Source organism: Mytilus trossulus, chromosome 10, assembly GCF_036588685.1.
Source record: "Mytilus trossulus isolate FHL-02 chromosome 10, PNRI_Mtr1.1.1.hap1, whole genome shotgun sequence".
NCBI lineage: Eukaryota > Metazoa > Mollusca > Bivalvia > Mytilida > Mytilidae > Mytilus > Mytilus trossulus.
This window is the reverse complement of record NC_086382.1, coordinates 55,412,011-55,416,734: the sequence shown is the minus strand read 5'-3', so window position 1 is coordinate 55,416,734 and position 4,724 is coordinate 55,412,011. Positions and strand designations below refer to the sequence as shown.

General features: G+C 30.7%; 1 long non-coding RNA gene across 1 annotated transcript; it reads left to right on the top strand.

Annotated features, from left to right (window-relative positions):
• The first annotated feature begins 725 nt into the window (after positions 1 to 725).
• On the top strand, positions 726 to 2,654 carry LOC134686365 (uncharacterized). Its single transcript, XR_010101602.1, has 3 exons — positions 726 to 819; positions 1,748 to 1,840; positions 2,420 to 2,654. It is a non-coding gene; the product is annotated as an uncharacterized LOC134686365 (long non-coding RNA).
• Positions 2,655 to 4,724: the final 2,070 nt, after the last annotated feature.

The window sequence follows — 4,724 nt, the reverse complement described above, 5'->3', positions numbered from 1 at the left end:
TAGAATGGGGAAAATAGGACCACAAGAATGTGTACACTTGCAACGTAGTTATTTTCAATGCAGTCAAATTAAGTCAAATGACCTCTAGTAATTTTTTATGAAACAATAAAACATGCTATGTGGACTTTTACGTGAAATACATTTCTCTAAAAGCAAAGTTTGTAATAGATCGGTTTCCGTTTAATATGTCTGGGAACATAAAAAAAATAGTAATTCGATAACCTCTCGCTTTATGCTAATGGCCGGCATTCTACACTTTTAATACCGAACATACATGGTACATTTGCTGTGATAAATGTAATCTAAAGTAACATCAGTTAGCAAAGTATGTCTACACTTTTTTTTTTTTTTTTAGAAAAGAATGATTTTTGTACCATGATAGGGCAATTATTTAATGTCTGAAATTGCAAAATAAAAAATAAATATAATCCGGTGACTTTACAGAGTGTCATTTCTGCTATCATCGTGACGTCTTACATAATCGAAGAAAGCAACAATGTTACCAAGGGGCAAACAAACCTCATAAGTCTAAAATATACTAACCACATCATAGCAAATAGCAAAACGAACCCAATTAAAGAATTGTCATCGCAGGTAGGTTAATGCAGTTTATAAAAAAATAGCAATGATTTTCGGTGTTTGCATCGCAATCTAAATCTGACGTCATTTTCCCAACTATTCGACACGTGATTGGCTAGAACGTTTCGTCGACGTCAGATTTTAGCCAACAGCTGATCGGGCACCTTGTTATGATAGAAGTCAGTGTCTTCAGTTCGACAACAACACGTTAATATAGATGTGGGTTGGTTATATTTTGAGGTAAGTTAGTTTTAAATTATTTTAGCCTTCTGCCGAGGATCTTGGATATCCATTTCATTCACGATTATGAATGTAGTCTGAAGAGAAAGCTGCATGTTTAATTAAAAAAATGTGGTTATTTACACGTTTCGCTGTCAACATGATGTGGTCAGTCTGTTGAAACTTCCTTTTGAAATAATTTTTCACGTTTACACTATCTTTCTTGCTTATAAACAATCCAATCTTTATTGACTATTGACTATACAAATATAATTTCACGTCCTAATTTTGAAAACTGACCAGGGATGCATTCATGCGGGTCAAATGTTTAAATTTGGGAAACCGTAATCAACCATGCAACGTGTTAAAGGAGTAGAATTTGTTAAAATGCCCGATCAACATGCCGACTGAGGCCCACCACCTTTCACCTATGCCTTTAACCTTTGTTTTTAAAACAAAATATATGCATGCATTACTCTGTGCATCATACTTATGCCTCAGCCTACTTTTAATCAAACTGTGGAAGCATTCACATGAGATATTATATGTGAAAAATATTATTTATTATCATGGCCATAATTTATTAACAACTTTTCATTGATGGTTTTGAATCTGATGCTACATAAGTCATTATAGTATTATTTTAAATCATCCCTTTTAGTGTACATTTGAATTTTTTGTCTTTAATAATTTGTTTTCTTATCTTTATTTTATGTATAGACATAAGATTAAATTAAATATGTATTTTTAATATTGATTCACTATGATAATGTGTATCTGAAGTATTTGTGTGTTTGTGTTGATCTTTTCAATTTTAACACACTTATTATAAAAACAATTTACATCAACAGAACAATCTTAATTTTGTGTATTTGATTTTACAACCTGGTGTGTATACAATTGAGTATTAATTGAAACCTTTCAGTAATTATTGTAACTTCTTTTGCAGATTGATTTACAACTGGCACACATAAGTTGACAGTTAATGCATAAAGAGTGTAGTTTCTATAACATCAAATATGAGGTCTATACACAATTAAATGTAAGTATCAATTTTATTATAATGAATGAGTCCTGCAAGGGTCCTTCAGTTCTATATTTTATATACCATTTTCTATATTAATCTTTATCTATTTTGCCCAGTATTCTCTATTCTTTGTATTTTAACACACCATCATTTTCTTTTATTATCAGTCTTTTCTCAATCTTTAATTTCTCAGCCTTTAAATATTGCACTTTTGCTTAAGGGATTATTACATGATTGGTGTATCTATTCTGTAAACACCATCCAGACCCTCAGTTTAGGTGAATATAATTAAGTTATCTGGTGTATTAAGTCACACCCACCCCATATTGATTATTAAAGTTATATTGATTATTGATAACAAATTGGCAAAGCAATGTGATGGGTAAATATCAGTTATAGAAAGTTGTATTTATAAACTTTATTGTACTTTTACAGACAATTCATCAATTAAACTTTGTGTCAAGTTTACTTTTATTTCAAAAATAATTAAGGACTATACATATGTGACAATTTTGACTGAAGTTTTCTATGTGTATCATAACATGAATACCAATAACTTTTAAATGCCATTAATGGTTTGCATATTTTTTTCAGTATATGCATGAAGATAACTTAGAGGCAATGCTGTCATACAAGTTTAATAGTTTTAACTATGATAGCCTTACTGAAATTTGAAAAAAAGTAATCAAAGAAAAAGAGTGACCACTTCTGTCTTATGAAGATCAACATGTATACAAGGAAATTGCCAGACAATGTGTAACCATGTATGAGGATAGCTTTAGATATATACATGAAAAGAAAGTAAAATCAATGTTTTTAAGATAAAATCTTGATGACATATAACAAAAATTTAACAGTGTTGAATATGAAATCCTCATGGCATGTCACATGTAACTTTGGAATGCAGCAGTTTTCAGTATGACACTAAAAGGAAGGATTTCATTACTGTTAAAACTGACTCTTGAACATTGAAGACAGAGAAATAAAGGTTTTACATCAGAGGAAATGACTGTGCACTTCTTTCTTGAAGGATCAACACACAAAAGGAAATGTTCATATCAGTATGCATCATGTGCAGTAGTTGAGATAATTTTGGATATATACATAAAACTGTGAACTAAGTGATAATTATTATTCAAACATCATATGTGGTACCTGCATGTACTTACTGGTATATATATTGTAATTCACAACATGTTACATGAATATATAGGAATATTCTTTGCATGATACATGTGAAATAAAAAAAAACACAAGTACTGTAAAGGAATAAGGATTTATCTAGTACATCATTATCATATGAAAACCAGCAGAATGATATATGTCTACATTTATTATGGATCATGGAAACCTACAAGAAAGTATATATTGTGTGCATTGTTATATCAGAATTATCAGTTTTAATTCAATGTGAAATATGCAATGCTTTTTGTTTTAATTTTGAGAAAACTTTTTGAAATGAATGAAAAATTATAAGTTTCTTTGATTTTGAAACCTTTGAAATATCAATAGTCATACTTGTATGTAATAGGCAGATAATACTCATACTGAACTCAATGCTTTCACATGCATACAACTTTATTGAATAAACAAATAGTTTTATCTCAAGGAAATTTCTTTTTTTAATGTTTTTTTTAATTTACTGTTTTGTACTGGAAAAACTGCAATGAGTGATGCATGTTCAAAAAATGAACATAGCTCTAGAAATTATTGCTTATAGCTGATATAGTTTAAAAAGACCCATTCACACATGTGATGTGACAGTAACTGATCCTTATAATCATGATAATTCAGTGAATTAATTAAAAATGTGTTTAATTAAAAAAAAACATTGAAAAAACTTTAACAGGGCTGAGCAGATAAATATTTCTCGTAAAACAGGAGTTTGACAGAAGCCTTTAAGGGGCTTCATACTACCATGCAGTGTGCTTGTTAAAGTGTTTTCCCTATCTGGACAATCATTTTGTTTTAGAAATACTGTTTTGCCGTTCGCCATCACGTTATTTCACTATGCTAAACCTTGGTAATCTAAAAGTCGTAAAGACCCTATGATATTAAAATTTAAGGAAGTAAGCAAGATAATTCTTTTGCAATCGGCACACGTATATGTATGTGTGGTTAGAAATGAACATTTGGTTACGAAAACCCTTACAAAGTATAACGTCAGAGTGTCCCCCCTTTTTTCTCTTCGTATGCATGGTGATTCTTTAAAGATTCATGAACAACTTAAGTATGAAAATGTGAAAACAACAACATTATTTTACATCTTTAATGTGTTAATCTCCAGTCAGAAACTATCAAAATGTCGATTATATCTTTCCCGGCATTTTCACACCGAAAAGGGGAATAATCCATCTGTCATGATCTAAATCAATTCAGTGTTTAAATGTCGCCGAGTAAGGACTTGAATATTATTCATCTATAAAGATTGCATTGGCACACCCCGTTAACATTTATTGATCTCTTTAAAACTTGGCATATTTATTCTTGGAAAGCTCACGAATACGAAGATTGCTGTTTCTTGTTTTTCAAATGATTACAACATTTCTAAAATTGGCAAAATAGTTGACTTTTGGTGTGGCCACGGTTGGATTGTATGTCACTTCTGTTATTTTCTATTATAAAAGGGCACATTTAAAGAATGAAACAGCTGTTACGTGAAAGATAACATATTTATAAACCAAATACAACTTTATTTTTATTCATTTGTCTAGTTCTATGGGGTGCGCCAGGCTCTTGAAGTTGGACGTTCTCACGCCATCTTTGAATGGTGCCCGTTACCATGGCAACCAGGTGGGGGGTTCTGAGACACCTTAAATTAAAACTTTGGATGATATTAGGGATGATATAAATAAGTTCTGGGTAATGAAGTTTCTCGACAAAAAATCTGAATAATTTA